This window comes from Bombus vosnesenskii, unplaced genomic scaffold (assembly GCF_011952255.1).
Source record: "Bombus vosnesenskii isolate JDL3184/JDL3185 unplaced genomic scaffold, Bvos_JDL3184-5_v1.1 scf7180000013272, whole genome shotgun sequence".
NCBI lineage: Eukaryota > Metazoa > Arthropoda > Insecta > Hymenoptera > Apidae > Bombus > Bombus vosnesenskii.
The window spans coordinates 2,074,074-2,097,582 of NW_022882930.1; the positions used below are offsets into that span (position 1 = coordinate 2,074,074).

Here is a 23,509-nt window from a genome sequence, read left to right on the forward strand (position 1 = left end):
CTCGAGCGCGGCTTTCGTGCGAATTCATTTCTTTCGATGAATATCTCGGGGGATACCTTCAACCCCCGGGTTCACGTGCGCGCTCGCGGATCGAAATCGGTCAGGAACTAACCAGGACCGTGTAATTTTACAAAGGTGGACAATTTTCTGGCTTGGCATGGTTGTGTAAATGTCGGAATTGCTCCGTCGCTGCTACCTTGTTACTACTCTGATTTATCGCGACGAGAATGCGTCGATTTCCGGCATCTTAACTCGTTACAAGGTGGCAAGATGAAAATAGAGCGAATGGACATTTACGCCAGAAAATTAGTAATATCGGAAATAATTAGAAATTATGAGATATTCGTATCTCTGATCTATCGGTGAAGTTTTCTTGAATTTGTTAAAATAGTAGACGTTAGAGTCGTAACGAATGGAAAATTCAATATTACAGATTAATTTTCATATCTGCAAGAAATTCCACGAAATGGTTATTGCATTCGTGATTCCAATGCTTCGCTCCATTCCAATTTGGTTTAAATCTTCATTTTAAATGTCTTCCAAACAAAGAACTATTATTTATTCTAAAAACATTATCAATGCTTGTTTTCATTCATGTGCATCCTGCACGCGATGAACACTCGATTACCCGAAAACAATCGGAGTTTATGTTGCCGGCTTAACGAGTCGAGGCACAATGAAATAATAAATGACAGGCATCGAACGATCGAGACTCGTGCAACGACTTTGGTACCCTATTCATATGCCACCCTCCGTGCCTTTTTTAAAATACTGCCACGAGAGGGTTAATCGGCACGCGTGACCTTGGCGGAGCAAAGCCAGAGTGTCGATGGTCGTTGTCAAGCCCCTCGAAATTAATAATGAAGCTGCTTGCTCGCTCCAAGTCCTTTCTCATCTTCGTTCTAATAAGCGTCAGAGGCAGAGGGAGAACGAAGCGTATTGTCATCGAGACTGCACCTTCTTTCTCTCGTCTCTATTTCTTTTCTTCCTTTTGTTGTTCACCGTCTCTCCTTTTCTGCCTTCTCGACTTTTCTTCTTTTTCCTTCGCCAGTGGGATGATGACCGCGAGAGCAAGCTCTCGGCGAGAAGGACAAAATCATAATAAAACCAATAATTAAGCTACAATATATATATATATATATATATATATATATATATCCGTATATATATATATATATATATATATACGGAGGAGAAAAAGGAAGAGAACTGGCTCTTCTTCTCATTGTTCGGCTCGATTGAAAAGAACGATGGAAGCAGGATACGAGAAGAGTCCTCTGCGCGAGTACGAGGCCCCGCAGGGAAACAATAACGTTGGCAAGGATCGCACAATACCGGAATTATTAGCTTTCCACCGAATTAAAACCGTCTATCCCGTTGCTGGATCTTTTCTCTCTTGGTTATGGGCCTCCCTCGGGCTGCTCCTCGTTTTTCCCTCGATATCCCTATTCTTCCGTGGATACGTTTAAGCTGCACTCGTTTTTCTAACTTTTCATAAGAATTCTTCGTGGAATTGTTGCAATTTTTTTCAAATTTTGTGTGCTGCTTTGCTATAACATAATGGTTTCACTCTTCTTTAATAAAATAAAGGGACGGGTCTCGTTTAACTCGTCCGCATTTTCGCACGCTGTGTTAATATATGTCAAATTCAGTATATCCCGTACATTATTTTATCACTATATTTAATTAAAGAATTTGAAAATATTTATCTTCTCGTTATAGAGTAGCTTTTCGCCAATGTGATCGTTTTATTTCTAAGAAACAAAAGGGAGACAAACGAGGGTTGACGCGTAGCTTACTGTTTATCTTCGAGGAGGAAGCCCATTAACAAAGAATTAAGATATAAAATCCTCGATCCCACTAAGCACATCCAATGCTCAAGGTTGAATCTTCATTCCACAGTCCATAAATTACAACGTCGAAAACAGTTGCTTCCCCGAAAGCAATAAGTTCAACACAAAAATTGGTATTTCAAACACGCAGTACAATATCGCGTTTCCTAATAACCGTTATCTTGCCTCATCTCCGCGTGTTCATTCCGATTTGTCGTTAATTTGCTGGAAGCATCCGTACAAAGAACAAGTCTCTTCTTTCACCGAGTAATACAGCCGCGCTCGATCATCTAATCGTCTCACGTTCGATCGTTTCTACACACAACCGTCAACATGGACGAGAGATCGATCGTCTAATCTTATCAACTATGATGCATCGATAGAATGAATTCGCTTTAGTTAGGCAATCAGAAAGGAACGTCGTACACGCGCAACCGCGACAATCCGAGGAACACCGTGGTGAAGAAGAACAAGCATCGACGAAGGTCACCGAGGCGTTAAAACGCGTCTCTTCGTCTTCCCTCGTTCTCCTTCCCTCGTTCTTCTTCCTTCTCTGTCTCTCGCTCTTCCCTCGCTCTCTCGCTTTTCCTCGTAGAGAAAAGCTGCCGGTAGAAAAGAGAAGCAGAATCGCGCCAAGTCGGAAAGTCAGCGTGGAACGCGAACGATGGGATGGCGTGGAAGATCGCGAGGGGAAGATGATAAAAACCGATCGTTTCCCGGCGAGAAGAAGACGGAACGACAAGTTCCCGACTGTATTGGACGGGACAGAAGCGAGAGGAAGACAAGGGTGGTGCAAGAAGGAGATATGACTCAGCTCTGTCTGGTTCTCGTGGCCGCAAAGAGGAAGGCATGAAGTGGACACAGGCGACGTCGCGTCAAGGGTGAGAGAGATGAAACTCCGTTGTTGGGTGAAGGGACTCCCGGAGAAAAGGTGGCAAAAGGAGGAAACAAAAGGCGATCGCGTATGAGCGGCAATTAGCCCCTCTAATGGCGCGCGAAGCAAAACAAAAGAGTGGAGCGTCGAGCTCAAACACAATAAAGCCACGGTGCGCGAGGACAGAAGAAAAAGAGGAGGGAGGAGGCGGAGGAGGAATAAAGAACCGAGGGAACAATGGCGCGCGGGCCACCGCACCGTGCCGTGTTGCTGTTGCTGTTTCCCTTTCTTTTCCTCTTTCTTTCTTCCTTCATCTCTGTATTTCTCTGCGCTCTTTTTATTCTCACAGCGACAACGCCTAGTGGTCGTTTCCGAGTACTCGAAGGAGAGAGGCTCGCTTTGGAAAATTAAAAGTCACTAATGAGGCACGGTGATGCTCGTTCCGGCGGTTCGTTGCTGCTCGTTAGGTCCATTCGACGCTTCGCTACAACTTTGAGTAACTTTGTTTCGCGACGAGGAGGACGCGCGTTTCGTCTCGTTGCGCGTTTATCCGTCTTGCTGTCCGGTTCTAGGTACCTTCGGTTCTCGTCTTGGCTTGTCCCGAGACTTTAACGCGATCCGTTTAAAACATGTCGCGAAAATGACGTTCTAATTGCGACGCGTGGCTAATTGAGACATACAGCTTGGCGATATTTCACGGAATTGTAGGCCACGATGCTGCATATCCGCAACGACAGAAACGAGTTTCTAGGGCAAGAAACGCTCGCTCGGTTCGTTATTACATTCCATTTCTAATTATGAGCTTCGTGTTCTCGGATAACGTTCTCCGACTATTTCTTTCACTTTAGCTTTCAACACGCTTGTTCTCTTTGCGAGTAGGGTTTTTTTTCTTAACGCGCACGTTACCTACGGAACAGACTTTGTAAGCCTTATTCACAGCGCTAAGATAGTGCCATATATTATACGCGTTTCAACATGACATACCTACATAAAATGTATAACATAACGCGTGTAAAATGTAAAATGTATATCTTATTAAAAAGTAAAATTGCTCAACGGTTATAACGCATGTAGTATTTCACATTTTATGCTATTATTGTAACTTGAAAGATAAGTAGGAAATTCTTGGGCTATCACTGTTTATGGCACTTAACACATCGACCGTGTGTGACCCGCAGTTCGCAAGTTTTAGATCACAAAACATACACATCGTACACGCAAATCGTTGTTTTTGATAACCTTGCCTGTTTAACCAGGTAACGTCCTAATGCGAACTTCGACTATCCAAAACTCTTCGTAAGAAAGAATATTTATATCGGTCGATAAATTTCGTGAAAAATCGAATTTCACCGGTTACACTGACATTTGTCTGGCCCCATGCAAAATGTGAAAGTAATTATTTTTGCAGGTACTTACGCGGTGGTATCCATCATGTTCAGCACGTACGTACTACAGCGCTTAATAGAACTGTCCGTTTACCTCGTCATTACCGAGTCAATTATGTCTACTTTCCATGCCAGTAGTCTAGCATTATTTCGTCAAGTACAGTTCTTTATTGGATCCCAGTGATGTTTGGTTACTCGGTTACTTGGTGGCTCCGCGTTATAGCGGATTATATTATCTCTGCAGGAGTCTTAAAGAATTCACCGTGGCTGCCTCATAAGGTCACCGGTACGACCCATAAAATGTTACGTCTATGATGTAGTACACGCTTTCGTGGAGCACATTCGCTGGAATAATAAAAGCGTCATCTTGGGTGTGTTTCTGATCGTGGACATGTGTACCGTTGTAAATATTTTTCGCATTAACTGGAACGCGACGCGTCCTTCCCTCCCTCCCCTCCTCCCATTCGTATAAAATTGCACCGGCAATTTCTTCGATTGCCCGTTGCTCTTCGAGCTCTTTTACCTATTCGTTAAGTACCTCCAGCACGATGCTAGTCACTCTTTAGTTTTACGATCCACGTGGCGCGATGAGACATCGATGGTTATATGTGCGACAGGTTTCCAAGTGTGCAAATTATTAGGAATGCAGCCTCTTACGTGTAGTTTACGATTCGCTTTCATTTTTGTCCGTTACTCTTATTTCATTGATAACAATATTTATCTATCCGTTCACCATAGAACTTATACCTAACAAATTATAAATATATTAACATAAAAAATTCATCTGCATATGGTAACAAATAATCTTTGGTGGAATAAGAGAAATAATAACGATGACATTTATTAACTTTAATAATAATATATATAATTTATTAAGTTGCAATATATTATCGATTGCGCAATTACATCGTTATCTAAACCAATTCAAGGACACGAATTTACCATTTCTCGCTCTTCAAAAGCATGTTTCTTTGTACATATGCAAGTCTAATTGGCATATTCTTTCGTTATGAATTTCATTTTAATTTATGGCTCGATATAAGACATTAATTACCGATATTAGCGTTTACATCGGTTCGTAAAACGTTAAATAAAATTGATTTACGTAACGTCACGTTGATCGTATGACGCGTATGAAAGAGATCTACTTGATTTACTATGATCGTGGTATTAATGAACTCGCTCGTACTTCGATTTACGGATATAGTGCAACATTGACGAGTCACCGTTTTCGTTCGGTGACTATTTTTCCCATCGAAACCGTGGGTTTTATGGCACATACGTAGGCGATATCGGTCGCGATGCACGACTGGAAGAAAGAGAGGGAAAAAAAGGAAAAGAAGGGAAACCAGCGAGCCGTTGGCAAGGAGCAGCTGACGCCCCGAGTTCTTTAATTAAAACTGACCGCCCGCTTTTCTTCCTCGACCAAGCAATAACGAGATTTATTTCATAATACCTCCGAACTCGTTCACCGTGTGGACGAACGTCTGCAATTTCTCAGAAGATAGTTTCTCCTTCTTTCCGAAAATTTCGTCCGAAATAATGCTTACGTTACTGATCAAACACACGCGAGGACACCAGATGGAATATTGCTTATCGACATTGACTATCAAGAAATTAGTTTATCTACAATTAGAGTTAACTGAGGCAATTGGAAGCAGTTAGAGAACGAATAATCCATTTGTAAACACGATTTGTAGTAGAATTCGTAGAATATTCAACGACGTTTTAAATTCTGTAGAAAATCAGGGTCATTTCGAAAGGAAAATTACAGCGGTTACACAACTGTAATTTGTCATAAGTATATTTACTTGGAAATTTCATTTGTTTTTATCGTCATTCCACTTTGTATCTATGGAAATACTATACGATTATTTGCATATCCGAACAGTGTATTGAAAACGAATCGTGAGAAGTATCGTGCTGCAGGTTTTGTCCGATAAGAAATGTAAGTAAATGATAAGTAGCGAAAAATTATAGATCGTTTCTTCTTTTTTAATTATTCAAATATTTTATAAACTTACGTAGAAAAGAATCTGTTTGAGCGTAATTGTCACTCTACCAACATTCTTAATGCAACAAACGTTATGATCTAAATATGCATCGCATATTTGCAACGCATTTACTAGGACGGCTACCATAACGATCCAATAATAGGAACAAAAGGGATGATCACGTTGATTCGCTTGACGAACAACAAGTTTTTGCAAGCATTCTGTCATAGTTGGTTTTTGCCCTGCGACACAGGGTTGACGACAGTTGAATGGTGTTTTTATTTGAAAAACAAGAAACGACGCGCATCCTCCAGATTCAATCGAGATACGTGTTTCCAGCAAACAATCATAAAAACGCGGCATGGCCATGTCGAGTGGTGTGGCTCGTGCAGCCGGCCAATTAGGGAAAACTCGTGAGATATGTAGAAAATATTGATTTGTATAGTCGCGCGTGCTCGTGGCCGGCACCGCGTTACAACGACGAGCCCGTCGCGAGCGTCGCGACGCGGAAATCACCGACACTATTCCTAGCTGCACAACACTACCTTCAGCCACTATGCTTATGTTGCATCTCGAACAATACGAGCATTTCTTAAAGAATAATTCGTTGAAACGTCTCGGTTTCTCTGGCAATTATCGTGTTCAACGAGCAACTTGGAACACGATATATTGTATGTAAATGTCATCGTAGTCAATTCAATAAAAAAAAGTACATATTTCCCTATTTGTATGCGTGTCATGGCAAATTGAACGGAAAGATGTAATTATTGTCTCCTGTTATACGATTTATAACATTAATTTACGACATATTTATGGGATATACGTGCTAGCAATACAGGGAGGCGAGGTGGTAAAATCGCGAGGAACCACATGTCTATACGTGGTTCTTTCATTTTTCCTCTAATATGTTCGTGATTGACAGAGAACTAAACAATCTGCTTCTGATATATTCGTAAGTTATTAATTCGTTAGACTGTAGACTTCAACTTTGATGGAAAAAATAATTAATAGTAATTATTACGACACTCGCTTAGAACGATAAAAATAATAAGGAGGCGATGGAAACTTTCAAAGCATCGTCTGACTCTCCTAATCGTCTGATCCTCGTTAGATCGCGTAAAGTAAGAAAGGTTATTCGTGAAATAGCTACGATTTCCAGCGATCGCGAGCGATGCCAGGATTTTTCCTCGATTCGTTTACCATCCGGAATTCTAGAAAATCTGTTTACCGGTTCCGGTTTGTTCGCGAGGAGCCGCGACGCTCGAGCTTGTTTCGAGGAAGGCCAAGGAATCGATGGTGGTGGTAGCGGGAGGGTGGAGGGGGGTGGACGGTAGAAGCACAATAAAATTTATTACGCTTAAAACGTATCTCGTAAAATAATGATAGCGCGGTACAGAATGCGCCATTCACGCGAATGCGCCATTTATCGGCACTTGCACCAGAGATTATCTCGACACCGTGGTACAAGGGTGATGGCGTTGGTCAATTATCGTCGCCGCGCAGGAAATTTAATTGATCGTGATAAACGATCAAATTGCCGGGGAAGGAGGTGCTCGTCGGCCCCGCTATATTTTTTTCACGTCGCGAAGTATGAAATTAATCCGAGGCACACAGCACTTAGGGTATTAGCAGCGAACTATCGGCCTCTACGAGCCAACGATAAAAACATCAAAAACCATACCGAACACCTCGTTCTGCAGATACTCGACAAGAAGGAAAATACTCGTATTACCCGTAGACTATAGATAAACGATCAACCAACCAACAAGTAACGCGTTATCTTTCCTTAGAAATGTTACGTACAAATTTTTGAGGTATAAGTAAGATCGATCGGAATCGAAATTAAACATTCACGGTGAATAGCTTTCGTTTTCACGTGGTAGACCGTCGGGTCGCCGTTCCGCTGGAAGTTCTCCGATAAAAGAAGCCGAGATACCGTTAGCGTAATCAACTTTTCTTACCCACGCAAAGCAATTACGATATTTTTTCTCGTGCACGCGGCTAGAAAAAAGGTCGGAGGAGAACGGTGAAAAAGCTGCGACGTGATCTATCGCGGCTAATTAATTCTAGAAATCGTACGATCCTGACGTAACGAGCATGCCAGTACGATCGATGTGAGACGCGCTGCCTCCGCGTCCGCCACGGCCTTCCAAACGGAACGAAAATCGTCACTGAGAACCGTTACGTCAATAAGGAGACACGATCGAGGTGGCCTATGCCTACTAATAGGTTGGTCAACGCACCCGTTATCCTTCTTCGTCAATTTGCATACTCATAATGCCAATAATGGCACGAAGCGCTGCAAGAATGCAGAAAACCAGACGATTCTGCCCTACTGCAGTTGTCTACCGCGTTGCGACTCGAAGCTTTTCTGTCAGTAACGATATAGAGGCAGAGGTTTTTCCTTGTTCTTTTTTACTTTCTGCGGATCTTTTGTGTTTCTTAAATACGTCAGAGCAAATGAGCTCATCCTCGTTTCAGCTTCATTCGCTGCGACATTCCGTTCTGGCACACAGCGGTCGCGACGAGTAAAGTATCGTCGTCGACGTACGTCTCGGTGCCAAGCTTCGATCCACTCTGATCTAATTAAACGCGCGAGTCCGTAGTAACGTTAACCACGACGACGAAACGGTGCACCGGTTGGAGCGATAATCTAGATCTTCGATTTACGTTGTTGCGATTCCCTGTCCGCGTGGTGTCTTTAACGGTGGGCCGGAATAGGATAACGCAACCAGGCGCCGTTACGAGCCAGTCGTAAATTCGCGATCACGGTATTGTCATGCTGGATAAAATAACGGGCGGCAACTTTCCAAGCTGGCGTGTCGAGCGATCGAAGTTTCTCCGACGGGATCGGAGATTCGAGAAAACGCGGCCGCGAGCAAAAGTGGGATTCTTTATATCTGGCTCTGTGGTTCTTGACATTCGGTTGGGTGGCCGTATCGAACGCGAAGGCGGACCGGACGGAGAACAATTAAATCTCTCCGACAGCGTGTCGAATCGTCTTAAATTCTGCTCAGTCGCGTCTGAAACTTGGAAACTTTCGAGCTAAATGGCACCGCGCACTCGACGATCCTCGCCTCTTTCGATCGATCGGATCGATGCGACGAAACTCTCCGCGCACCCGATCGAACTCTGCTGAACGGGGAAGAGGAACGACGCGTACCGAATGGTCGAAGAAAGATCGAAAAGCGCGAGACGCGAAGTTGGCGAAAGGCAAGAAAGAAGCGCGTTCCTTTCCGCTCAGCTGTTCTGCGCGCAGACACGTGCGCGCGTGGTTGGCGGGGGCGAAGCGGTCTCGCGTGTGCGTGCACGAAGCTACGTGTGGGAGCACGCGTGTATACACGAGGCCGCGCGTTCTATATACGTGTACCGTCGCGGTCGGGATGGTCGCGCGCGTGTGCCTCTCCGTGGCAAACGTGTACATGCGCGTGTGCGCCCCCGACGTACGTGTGCATCCGCACACACGCGTGGCAGCGATCGCGCGTCTGTCTGTGTGGAGACCCAAACGAAGGGAGGCAAGCCAGTAAGCTCGGGCGCGCCGCAGCGGCGAGAGCAGCCATTTTACTCGAATCCGGGTGGAAAACGTCGCCGCGGTCAACGCGATCGAATGTAACGCGCCTAGACGTGGTTGTTTCGTCGCGGTGGTCCGTCGAGCGGACAGGTTGCCACGCTTCCTGGGGATATTATACGCGTTGGCCGTGAGGATCGTCGCGCGAGTGCCGCGTCCAGGTGGACACACGGTCCTTCGCAGGTCGTACGGGCCGCATCGGGAGTTCTGCTGACAGGAGAACGTAGTTTCGCTGCGTGCACGTGTGCCACGGGGAGACAAGTGAGAGAGAACCGGTGAGGAAACGTGAGAGGGAGCCAAAGAGCGGTCACTCTCTCCGTCTTTGTCCGCGCTACTCTCGGTCCGTGTCGCTTTTCCTCTTCTTCTCTACCGCTGCTTCCCTCTCTCTTCGCCTCGCTGTCTGTTTCGGTGTCTGTCGCTCCTTCGGTGTGTTTCTCTTTGCCCCTCTGGTGGTACCTGCGTGTGGGTGCTCGCGAAGTCGCATCCAGAGACGTGGTCGCGCGAGTGCGAGCGAGCACGAGGCCGAGAGAGAAGAAACGAGGGAGCGTAGCACGAGGTGAGGCCATTCGTTCTGCGCAGGACCGTTTAAATTCGCCGCCTGCTTTGCATACCGCGTTTTCGCCGGCCCTACTCTGCCACCATCCTCCACCCCCCTTCCTAAACCGGCTCCCCCCGCCTCCCATTACCCTCGGGACGCGCACACCGACACCCCCTGGTCGCCCCTTGCTTCCCGCCGATGTCTACCTTCCTCTCGCGACCCGCCCTTCGCGATTTTCCGCGACCAACCCCTTTGGGCCGCTCGTCGAATTTCGGTGTTTCCGACTTTTCTTCAAGCGCCACTCGTCGTATTCTATCCCTTTTTTAAAACCTAGCTCCCATCTCGCTCCTCGCGCGGAGAGGATTTCACCACGTTGATGCGCGTTTGATTCGTTGTCACGAGGTTGACAAGTAATCGGCTTCTTTTGATTGATTTCGGAAGCTCGATCTTAAGCCTTATGCCTTACAAGTATTTGAAATTTCTTTGCGCTTGTTGTTTAGTTCGAACCAGAATTGTAGGTGTTTGTTGATTTCGATACAATTTTCGTTAGGTCATAGGTCAACTGTGATAGCTTGCGTCGAAATAAAATTACGTAACCTAATTCGTGTTTACTCCATACTGCTAGGATCTCCTATGAATCATAGGCTACGATTCGAAGATACCTACTAGTTGGATTTAAGGATAGAAATACTCCGCATAATAATTTGCTCGAATTGAAGTCTCATACTTTTGATGGCTTCTAAAGCATCCATTAAGCAACGGAAATTCTGGTTCAATTAAAATTTCCAGGGGCTGGCATCTTGGTTCGGTAGTTGAAATTGTTTTCGAAGACGGCGACTAGTTACTTTTCCCGTGCAACGGCCACGGTAGACAGCATTGACCTAGAAATTCGCAGACAGTGAAGAGCATCGTTGGGTTTCAAGGACCGTGTTACAATCCCGTGGTGAACAGCGCGGAAGACTTTTCTGCCTGGAAGCGGAGTCTCGTAAAAATCCACGTCGACCAACGAAAAAAGAAACGAAAGGAAAATAAGAAGGAAATACGGCGCAGAAAGAAAGATCGGTATTCGTTTAGTTAAGGAAACTTTTCCTACCTTTCTATGCTGCTTTAGTTTAAAATCATGTAACGTGTTAGGTATTTCTTAATTTGACGTTGCAAGAATTCAAGAGGGAGATAAACTATGCCTCGTGGACAAACGCTTGCAGCTAATTGCATGAAATTTCGAATAACACCTTGGATCCACCGGTTTACCACGTAGATCGCTAACTATATATATTTTAACGCGAGTATACGATGCTGAAAACTCGTTGGTTGTACGGCGGCGTTAATGCTGTCTCACGTAATGAGCGACTTGGCTCCAACGGGCGCATATTTTCTTTTACGATGCCTAAATATAATCTTAACGATGTTCTTATGGCCTAGACCAGTCGCAGCTTCGAGAAATCCGAAATTCTGCGAGGCCTCGATCCACGCGTTCGGCAGCTCGACCCGAGATGGTTGCGTCGCGGCGAAAAATTCTTCCATCCTATCCTTCTTTTCCTGCACGTACGCATACCACTTCGTCTATGAATCTGTCTGTGTGTTTGCTTGATCGTGCCTGTCATTGTGAACGTTGTGTCCCTTCCAAACAAGCAGATTCCTTATCGCGACTATCGAATTCGAGCCGAACGGTTTGCCTTTGAAATTTTTGGCAAAACGTTATCTACCAAGCCGATCGTTCGTAAGTTCAATAAAGAGACAATGACCGTTTGTTCGAAGATAGGTTGCCCGTAGTGCCTCTCGCATTGTCGCTTCGTCCGATCACGAGCTGTCTGATTATACGCTAGAATGTTCTACTTACGATTACGCCGATTCACCTTGTTATATAAGTTTGTGTGTTACGAATAAAAATTTGTTCGAATCCTCCACGACTTTAATCGTGTGTCTGTCAGTTTACTCAACCCGCCTGTACTCACCTTTGGACACTAACGTCATTGTTTCACGCGAACATACGAAATATTCCCGAAATATTCCTCTGTTGCGAAAATTAACCGCTTAGGTAGAACCAAGTGGAAGGTTTTTGTTTCACACACAATTACGATCCACGTTGCGTCATTGAGTTTGAATGTTTCACGCGGTCACAATGAAGCATAGAACGATCGGTATTCCTAACACGATCCCATGAAAACGTATCGTACGCAAGAAGTCGGATTCCGGATTAATAATCCACGTAGAAATTAAATCTTTTTCCCTGTTGGGGGCCCGTTGACCGAATTATCGTTTTATCCGCGTTTCTTCGGCATTTTTCTAGCCGTCCCCCTTTTTCCTGCTTCGGTCGCGATTAACGATCGCAGTCACGTACGGCCAAGCCGACTGTCGATCGTTCAACGATCGTCACGTGTCAGCCGATTTTCCCATAAAACCTACGGAACGACTTTCGATCGATGCCAATCAACGATTATTATCCGCGTGCCCGGCGATCTTCGCCAGCGTCGGGCCTCGATCTTTTCACGATCGCGTTAGATCGTGCTACCTTGCGAACCTACGATTATCTTCATCGCGTTCGATCGTGCCACGAAAAACTCACGCTTCATGCGTTCGCCGATCGTTCTACAACGTTCCTGGTCTCTTTCTATGATTTTGCTTTTTTTCGTCGTTTATGGGTGGCGTGTGGATCGTAATCTTCGACAGCATCGAAAAATTCTAGGGACGAATTAAATTCCTAGGTAATTGTTTCCTGAAGGATTCGGCTCACAGATATACTAGTAGTACATTTAACGATTTATTGGATCTTGCTTTTGTCTTCGAATTTTCCGTGTATGTACCGTGAATGGCCTAAAAATGGCCTTCTCGGGATTATTTTGAAATTAATATTCCTAGAAAGGGATATTTAGACGACCATCGTTGCTTCTCGCCGAGAAGATACGACCAGCTATATTGTGCCAGTAGATTATGTTTGTCGACCAGTTATTTTAACAGAAATATTGATTTCTTTCACGAGTCTTTGTTTTCCTCCAGAACTCCCATTAGTTAAGGTACCTTTACTGACCACTCGCTATAATTCTATGCTTACTTCTAGAGAGAAATTAGAAGGCAAACTAAGAGAAATTCGAACGCGATATAGAATAAAAAGAATCACACGTAGATATTACCAGTAGTTTCGTATTTTCCTCTTAAACGTACGAAATATTTGAAAGTTAGAAAGATACGTACACAATGGACACGAACTAGCCACTAAAATCACAGTTACGTTTCAATTCTACTTCAAAAACAATTTATCTTCATACTCGGTTTCGTAACACGGTCGTGTTGTTACGGCCATTCGTGGCTCAACTATTTGACAATCGATTAAGCAGACGTTAGGTCGTGGTTTTAACATCAATTAGCGCGCGATCGTATTTCTTTATCGCCCGTCCATTACGGTTCCCCGAAGCATCGCAATTTCGCTGACGGAACAGCCCCGCGCGTCCGCTTTTCCCTTTAATTGTCGTGGCAGCTCCGCGAGGAACTTTCATTTTTTTCCCCCTTTCTCTTCTTTTTTTTTTTTTTTTTATTATTATTCTCCCTCTGCTCGTGCCTCGCAGTGACATTTGCGTGTGCCTGGACGGGGGTACGTTCGCATCGACACGCTAGACGACAATTAACTCGACAAACCGTGCAACCGCCGTCCTCTCGTCCCGCCGTCACTCGATCGGCTCCCTTTCTTGCAGCCAGAGAGAGGGTGTAAACCCGTCATTATCCTGATTATGCTTCTATGCCGGCTAATCACAAGCTGTCACTCGTGTTATTGTTTCACTATGGATCATTATTTCTTTTTCCTTCTATTTTCACCCCTTTGCCCTCCTCTGCCCCACAATCGCGTTCTACCGGACGACGTTCCTTTCAGTCGCCCCCGTCGATACGACAACGGTTCGTTGCGACCCGCTTGATCCTACACGGTTGATCTTCGACGCGAAGGAGTCCATTAAGCGACCGGAAGACCAAATCTATGGATGTATATCTTTGAAAGAGACACATTAATCGCGTGGCGTAAAGGCTAATGGAGAGGACTCCATTTTCTACCTTTTCTGGTAACTTTTGCTTTTGAGATTTTACGATAATATCTGCGTAGATCGAGTGATTGATCGTCGTACTATGAAATGTACAAAATTGGGTGCTTTTGTCGGTATATTGATTGTCAAGTTTAGCGTATGTATAGCGTGACGGTACTAGATGGAATAATTGCAATAGAAATGAATTTCGCTCTTTTTAAATTACCGAAGATTCTTGTAACTTCGATCTAATGTTACTTCTTTCGAACTGATAAATTTAAAAGATCCTCGATATTTCCTCAATCTTTCTCTTTCGAAAACTTCAATGATCTGTTTGTTTTAAAAAGCGTCACTGTAGAAACCTGTTCGATCTGTTCATTGTACGTTATATCACGATCGAAATACAAAGGGTTAATATGTGTCGTATTTAGATCCTCCAATTTCAAGCATTCTTCGCGTATACAAAATTCACTCTGTATATTCGTCGCGAACCACCGCATGCATAATAACGCTTGGTCGTATAAAAGGAGCCAGAACTCCAACGAGACAGAACGTTGGATCGTGTGGACGTAACGCGCGATAATCGCGTACGAATTCCCGCACGTCGGCTTTCCCGGTGACTTCTGTTAGACTTCTAACGAGAGTGAGCGGTTGGTTTTGAAAGAGAGCAATAGATATGACCTCGGTGGGGTAGAGGGAAGGCGATAAAACGGCTGGCAGGATGAGCGACGAGTCGCGCGGCGTGAGCCGAGAAGGAAAAAGGGAGCGAGCGCGGTCGGTGGCACGCGTACGGGCGCGAAAGAGACGGGAAAATATAAAATAGCGAGCGACGTGTACCGGTTAGACTATATGCTCTAATTTTAGGCGATTGCCTCGCTCCCTCACCCGAGGATTATAATTAGATACAAAAATACCCGACCGCCACCCACCCATCCAACCGACAAGCCGACATGTCGAGCGAAAGCGCGGGTGCGTTCACGGATCCCGGATCCGAAAGCGCGCTTGCATGAAGCGCCATTCGCGTTGTCGTGCTCGTGTTCGTGCTGTTTCCTTTGCTTTTGCTCGTAGCGCGCGCTTACCCGAGTTAGAGTACTGGCCGCCGTCACGAGTACTCAAGAATCGGCCGAGAAAACGCCGTTTTGCTCCACTTCGTCTTGTCCGGTTAATTATTCAAGCTGTAAAGCCGCCTGACTAATTGTTAATCTTGAATAATAGATAAGACGAGAGTGGGTCTTCTGCCTTACGCTTTTCGCTCGTTCGCGATCCATCCAACAAGCTTTCGTGGCTCGAGTAAATTATTCGCGTGAAAGTTTATGCGTCTTCCCTTGGAAAATTGTGAGTATCGAGGTTAAATGGCTTTGAAAGGTTGATTAGGCTCTGCGGAATATAGCGGCGGAGCTTTTACCGCTGTATTTGTTGCGACACGTTTTCTTAGAAGGTATAGATTGAGTTCCAGAGAAAACTTGACGTATCGAGCGGTACGTTCGCTATAACAACCGGCCGATAGTTATTTACGAGCCGGATAAATAATTAATTAACGTGACTCGAAAGGATTCAAAGAATGTAACAGCTGCTCTTGCCCGGGTACGCCACCGTTCACTCACCCCTCGTCGAGTCTAGTCTAATACAAGGCAGCGTGGCTCGTTTAGGATCGTGGTGGGGGTAGTCACCCCTAATGCAGGGGAGGTAATTATTATACGAACCAATCGATACTTCGATGAACGACTCGGTTCTTCGTCGAAGGAAAAAAAGCACGCCGAGCTTCTTCCATCGAATTGATTACGTTCTCAGGTGGAACCGCTATTTTCTTCCTTTGTCAAATGAACTTTTTCGAATACGGACTTTCCGCATCAGAATAGTATAGTGGCAAAAAATATTACGCATTTATCCTTCCCTTCTAAATACTTCTTCTAATATATCGAATGATATTCTGATATTTTTTCTGTGTAAAAATAATTTTTATACAAAATCACATACGAAGTAGGATAATTATTTTTAATTATTTTTATAGGGGAAATTTTTCAACAATCACAAAAATATTATATTTGTTCGCGTATGTATGTACAGCTTTGAAAATCTAATGTACGTACATGATACAAACGAAAAGAACGATTTGCCACTAAATAATAAGAAGTTGTTAAGAAAAATGTAATTAAATTGGATGGAAGTTGTAAGAGTAGAGCCAGATTCACCAATGTTTTTTTCATTTTTACCGTATTATTTTTACGATCGTCGAGTATAATACAAATTCTCTGGATTCGCGAGTAAACCCGACAGAAAAATCATTTCGTACGCGGTTTACGAATACACGTTCGATTGCACGAAACGAGCTCGTGAACGCGCGTTTGCAAACTTGTACGCGCCGTCCGCTCGAGCCAGCGAAACTATTAATAATGCCAATAATTACCAATTATTTTTAAATGCCAAGAGGCCACAGTTAATTTCGGCACGTGAGCTCACGCTCTCCCACGCCGGCGTCTCATATTCATGCACAATACTTAAATATGCACCGGTTGGTCGATTTTACGAATACATATCATTTAAATATTGGCGTACATAGCATTTAAACGAAACTTCGCCCAGCTATAATACTCTCGGTCCCGATTAGTCAATATGTACGGTAATTTGGCCGTGATTCAAACCTTTCATCCACAAACGTCTTACACTTTGTATGTTTATAATATCGCTAGTTTTCCATTGAGATCGTTGTTGAAAATAGCCTGGGCGCATTTAAAAGTCACGCTTCAGACACTGCGGCCTTTCTTGCTCGACAAACAATGTTAACCAATGAGATATTTCAAGCCTTCGCGTCCCGGATTCTTATTACAGTTCGCACTGTTCCAGCCATAAAACGCGTTTTCTTCGAACGATATTTTGACATTTTGCCACTATTTAACGTTAATGTGCTACGAGATCACGCGCCATAAGATTAAATTGCGGCGTTGACCAACTTGTTAATACGTCACTTTGAGATCAAACAACTCGCACGTGAAAATTTCAAACTATATCGAATATTAACAAGTTTATTAACTCGTCCAACTTTGTTAACGACACTCAATCCCAATACGACGAGTTAACTTATAGGTTGCCTTTTGAAACGTATGTGCGCGATCACGTTTGATAACATACTGTAGGAGAAAAAGAAAAAGGTGTGAATAAGACACCACGCGTTCACGATACGAATAAGCTGTGTGCGTGTTCCGTACGAGCGTAACGTTGTTTTTCCATACGTAAGTGTAACTAAAGGCCAAATGCCGAGAGGGAAAGCTTCCAAAATTCAGATACACAGAAGCTGCTTAAACAGGCTCTTCTGAAAGACACTGGAACGTTGGTAAGCAGAATAGGTTAGGTTTCGTATAGGATACTAAGGTGGACGGTCCCACAGGTCTGCTTGATTGCCGGTTAAAAGATCAGCGGAGTGTGACACGGCCGTTTCTCTCTGGCGGGCGCACACGCGTACCGGTGACACACGAGGACGAAGAAGAAGTAGGCGCAAGGGGAGGCGGAGATCGGTGGAGTAGAAGGAGGAGCACCCTGAGGAATCATGGTCTCTAATTTTTACGGTGTAGCCACATGCGCGCGTCCTGTGTCCCTATATTTACAAGTACAAGTAGCCGGTCATTAAATCCGATAATTAATCACAATCGTCTCTATTAACGGGGAAGGCTTAATTGCTGTTATCCACGCCGTGGTCCGCTAGGAAAGGGGGTAGCAGGAAGAAGGCAGAAGGCGGAGGTGGGACCAGCCCAGGATGTGACTGAAGAATGGGCCCGTCGATCGTCCACCTGTCTTTTCTTTTCATTGTGGCGAACGCTTCGTTTCTCGCTAGCGAAACCAACGATTTTATGGTTTAGGATGTGACGCCCCGCGTGAAATAAACGCGCCGTGACCTTCTCTTGCGTTACACCATTCCCACGTTTGGTTTTCTTCCAGTGACGCTTCTTATAACATAAACGATACTTTGATACTTTGACGTTGATATTTTTGACAGTGGACAGTTATCTAACAAGCAGCGTCAATTCACATCGTTGATCTATAAATCAGATTATACGCTGTGTTATACGTTTCTAAATTTTTAATTCAAGCATATAGAGTGTATTGATCATTTTGACCACCTTCCCTTCAGGTGATCAAATAGTTAATTCAATACGAGATTGCTTTACCACAGCTTTACCGTAGCTTCTCTATAGCTTTGCCATAAATATTAAACGATACTAATAGAAAAACGTATGAGAGAGCAAGTCGCACGAAACACGTGAAAATAAACTTCATTTCTATGATAATACGTCGAAGCTTTCGAAGCTGGTCTGAAAGAAACGCGGTAAAAGGACAATCGTAAGAGTCGATGAAACCAGCACACCCGGCGGAATCTTGGTTCGATCGTGACGGAAGAATTCGATGGAAAGAAGTTGAATCTGAAAAGTCTGGACTAAGAGCAAACGCTGGATCGATTGCAAATTGCGATAGCACCGTAGCCGTTGTATGGCTAACCTGCGCAAAAGCAGAACCAGGCTTCTCGGTGACATTCGATCCACGCCGCTAATGTACGAAATACAGTGGCACACGACGTAAAGTCATTTTGATACACTTTAATGCACGGAAGCTACGGTATAGTGTTTACGTTCACCTAACTCTCACGAGGTAACGTGGAAGTTGTACGAGTGGTAGCCGGCTGTGGCTCGCTCGGAGGAATATGGCCACGCTGCCCGAGCATATATCCACCATGTATACATGTACGTGTTTCCAGACGCTGGTGGAACCGGCACGAATACCTTGGAACTATCCGCACACCGACGTCGATGCCTCGTACACGGCCATCTACTTACTTTAGTGGTCAGCGCGGAAGAAAAGAATTAGTTAGACGGGGGCGCGTCTCATCTAGGTCACCCACACTGGCTCCCAGCCATGCCCGACACTTACGTATCGCATATACATAGACGTACACACGTATTACACATACACACACTCGAGGAGCCTCATTACGGTGCCACGGTGGCGAGGGGTGTGCAGCAAAAGAGGCGAGCGTTAATTAAGAACAGACTCGCCACCCTCTAAGTAAGGAGCACTGACCAACCCCGTTCCCCGTCTTCCCCTCCACGAGCAGCTTACTTCCTACGTTCGACTCGCCTCTGCCCGCTTCATGCTCTCGCCTTCACCGTGGCCTCACACCCTTCCCTAACCTTCATTCTGTAAGAGGAAAAGCCGAGGATTGTGTAAGAAGACGGAAAATGAGGGAAATACGGGAAACGTGTAAAGAAGGAATCGAAGGTAGATGAGACTAGAAAGGGTGAAAAACGGTGGAGGAAGATAGACACACGGTGAATTAGCCGGAAATCTTGTATAATATTGCACAGGTTCGTCCCTGGAGAATATTTGTTTATATCGCAGTTTTCTTAATACGCCTGTCGTTAGAACATCACGATATTTTTTGAAGTTTTCGTTTAAAGTAGAGTGGAAATAATACTTTTACAAGCTTCGACGATTTGTAACTTCCAGAAAGAGATAGAAATTGTCCTAACTACAATTAACTTAATTCCTTGGTTTCTAATGACGTCTTTGACGAAGTATGTGGCAAACATGCAAAAGATATAATCTGACACTAAAACGTAGCGTAATTTACAGTGACACAGTTTTCATTTTTTCGAATTAGCCCGTTTAATCGACCAAATACGTTATGAAAGTTTACACGTAATCGTCAATTCGTTGCGTTATAACAGGAAAAAGAAACAAAAGTTGCATCTTTGGAAGCTGAAGAATCGCGGTGAAACATAGTGGAAGGATGATCGGGGGATCTCATCGTGACAACACGAAGGCACACATGTTGCGAGTATCGCACAATGGCAGCTCCTCTTAGGCCAAAAAAAGTCACCCAACTGTTCATCCCCTTCTGAGCGTTATAAGCTCCCCCAACCAAGGGTGAGCCGTGGCCGATTGTTTCCAACAGGTTTGCCAGCTTTTGTTTCAGTCCGTTCTCATGCGCGCCGGAACTGGTCATTGCTCGAACCCTAAAAACGGTTGAACAATGACCTTCATGGCCGTTACATTGCACTGCAATAACGACCCCTATTTCCCAGAGTTCCGAGAGAAAGAGAGAGAGAGAGAGAGACAATGCGTAATCTGGATAGGATGGGGACTCATTCCACCGCTTTAAATGCTATGCCATCGGCGTTTAATCGTCGATTTTACTCGTTTCACGCGACCTTCTGTTACCGTTGCAATCTGTATAGAAAGCACGCGGATGAATATTTTGAAAATTAGTTTACTTCCACGATTTACTAGTTTTGACATATTATCGTTTTTTACCTTTCGATATATCGTAATCTAGTTATACCTAAATGTGTTTACACCCAACTGATTGATATATAAATGTTACGATACATATTTTTGTGGCCACCGTAAATGAACATGGAGAAAGGGTTTGGCGCATAAAAGTGATGGAAATTTTTTTAACGAACCTTTTATCACAGAATCGTAGAGTCTGAAATGATTTTCATTCTCTGTACGTAACAAAATAATAACTCCACCTTTCGCTAATCTACCTACCATTGCTGGCAAAGTTACACGAACAATTTGATACGTTTAAAGAAGAAACTGTCGTGCCTCTCTTAAGTTCATGCCTTGGAGCGTAAATAGAAGCAAATCCGCTCTCGTGGCGAGGACAGTTCGAATTTGTTTCCAACAGAAATATGCTTCTCATGCGTTTTAATAGCTGTCCCTTTCGTATACCGGTGGCCTGAAATTCCGCGCAACTTCTTCATTTATTTGGCGGAAAGAACGGCTTAATGAGGCGAAAGGCTGACCCGTCTCTCTCTCCCGTCTATTGGCAGAGGAGAGAACGTCGCGTCCCTTATGTAATTGTTCGTCTCATCGAAGGATCTTCCACATTGTGGTGGACAGCTGGTTCCGCTCCGCGTATTTATGTGCATGGGAATCGACTGAAATGACGTTAACTGCTTTCTCATAATCGCGTTGACTTACGTGACGTCCGCACGTCACGACCATTACGATAAAACATTTCGCTCGTGTATGCATTGTGCCAGAATTATGCATGCCGAGGAATACGTGATTTCCTGATTTTTGTGCGCACACAATGAAACGTATTCTACCCGCGAGTCACCGGGGCTCGCTTGTTACCAGCATGGCGCTTCGTTAAAATTTGCTCGTATTACGGATCGAATGATTCGACGGAAACACTTTTACGACATCGACGAAAGTTTTGTCCACGAAAGAATAAAATAGAACTGTAGGTTTCATAACGAGGCATGTATTATGAAAAGTATTTCCGTGAAAAGATTTTTATCACCGTATCGATGTATTAATATTTTATAGGCTTTAATTCATTTCAAACGACGGAGCAATGATTAGTACTTTATACAATCTCTCATTGTTCCAGTAAATTTTCTTTTCACCTAGTTGGTGTGTTCAGTGTTTGAAATTTATCCGAATCGTATTCTTGCGAATAGGATAAGCAGAAATTTACTATACGTGCTGTACACGTATGTTGTATCGACAAACCTCGTTAGGACGTCGTTTTATTTACACGAATAGCGTCCAATAGTATTTATTGCCATAAACTACAAATTCAACGTATCAAATTAACGACGACATATCTATCTAAATACAGCGTTTGAAATAAATTACAGCCTTTATGTTTCATAGAACAAAAACATATTCAGAGAAGTTCTCTTTCAACGAAGTGCATACTTCGCTCATTCAGAAGTGCAATATCATCAATGTGCAATGCTACCTCACTTGGAAAAGTAACGTATTTGCTACGTCTTCGCAGTGTTCGATAACTTTCCAACATCCACCCACAGACGATGAGAGGAAGAATGACTTTCATGGCCCCACAAAATAATCTTCAATCGGCACAACCTCGACGACCTTCTACGACCTTCAAATGACTATAGACATCAGCTAATGTAACATAATTATTATTTCACGTTGAGTGTAATAATATTTGTTCGAAAAGCCAGTAGTATCGTACAGTTCAAACGTAAATTCTTTTAAAAACGATTATTCAACGATTATATTCGACAAAAATAATTATATATTAACGTAAAAAAGATCTAGAAACAATTATGACCACTTATGCAGCTTGCTAATTCTTCGAAACTATTATCGCGTCTTCGATGAATCCAACTATCCAAGATTTCTCTCTTTGTATTCGTCAATTCGCTGACGCTAGCTAGTTGAGAGGCACTGGGCGTGGAAGGCGCAAGCAGACAAATCCGCAAATTAAACAAACACCTTATTGACACGCTGATCCTTCGGCATAGAGGTATTCCTGGACCTAAAGTCTGTCGCGTGGGTGAGAAAGATAGAACGGAGAAACGATCGTCACCGTTCTCCCTCTCCCACGAGTCGTCGGGATAAGAAAGGCAAGGGGCGAGAAATCAAAGAGAGAAAAGGACGGAAAGAGACTTGGCAATCCGAATGAACGAACTACACCACATACAGGGTCTTAGCGGGACTTAACGAATATTGCCGTCGATATCCAGAAGCCCCCCGTACGACTCTTCTTCTTCTTCTTCGTTCTTCTTCTTCGTCTCCTCATCCTGCTATCGAACTCCCTTTTGTCCCTGGACGGTAAGACGCGTTACCGAGCTTCGTCGCTCGATTCGACGAACGGCCGGGTTAATTTAACGCGCAAGTTAATTTGTTCCCTGAGATTTCGTATTCGAGGTGATCCCGACCGATGGTCGATTCAATATCTTTCTAGTTTTCAAATCCTTTCGAGCATTTGGCTAATCTGAAATTTGCCAGGACGAAAATGTTCTCTCCGTGTGTCGGCATGTAACGCTTAAAAGGAAGAGTAAAACTGACTTTCTGGTATAGAAAGATCTGAAAATCAATTTTTATTGAGATGGAATTAAACGAAGCGGATAGTGTCGTCGTCGATAAAATTTGTCAAGATCGTCATAAAATTAATCCTTCGCAAATTATTAAAGAGGATCGTGTTTTTTTAGTCGCTACCGTAAGTTCTCTCGTACATTTGATAGGAAAATTTCCCAGTAATTGGTCGATTCCGTGCAAATTGACTTCAGATTGCTACGCATCGTCCTATACCGTTCGAATTCGTCACACTCCGTGATTAATGTACCGAGATTACAAATAAATTGCTGAAATGTATGATGCTTAAAAAGACAGGGGAAAAAAAGGAAAGGTACAGGAAAAGAAGCAGAAGGAACCGGCGAGAAAACAAGGAACGCAGGCTCGAGGAGGATTACATCGAATTACATGGAACGAGGACAATAAAACATCTCGGTTTCGCGTTCAACAGAAACGAAGGCTCCCAGTTATTTCGT

General features: G+C 44.0%; 1 protein-coding gene across 2 annotated transcripts in view; it reads left to right on the plus strand.

The window, feature by feature from the left end:
* Positions 1–9,602: 9,602 nt before the first annotated feature.
* Positions 9,603–23,509, plus strand: part of LOC117231471 (zinc finger homeobox protein 3-like) — a 288,298-nt gene continuing 274,391 nt past the window's right edge. Inside the window, exon 1 of one of the 2 annotated variants that reach the window (XM_033489938.1) lies at positions 9,603–10,209. The gene's annotated coding sequence lies outside the window, so the exon portion shown is untranslated. The remainder of the gene's footprint in view (positions 10,210–23,509) is intronic. The other variant, XM_033489937.1, reaches the window with a different exon arrangement.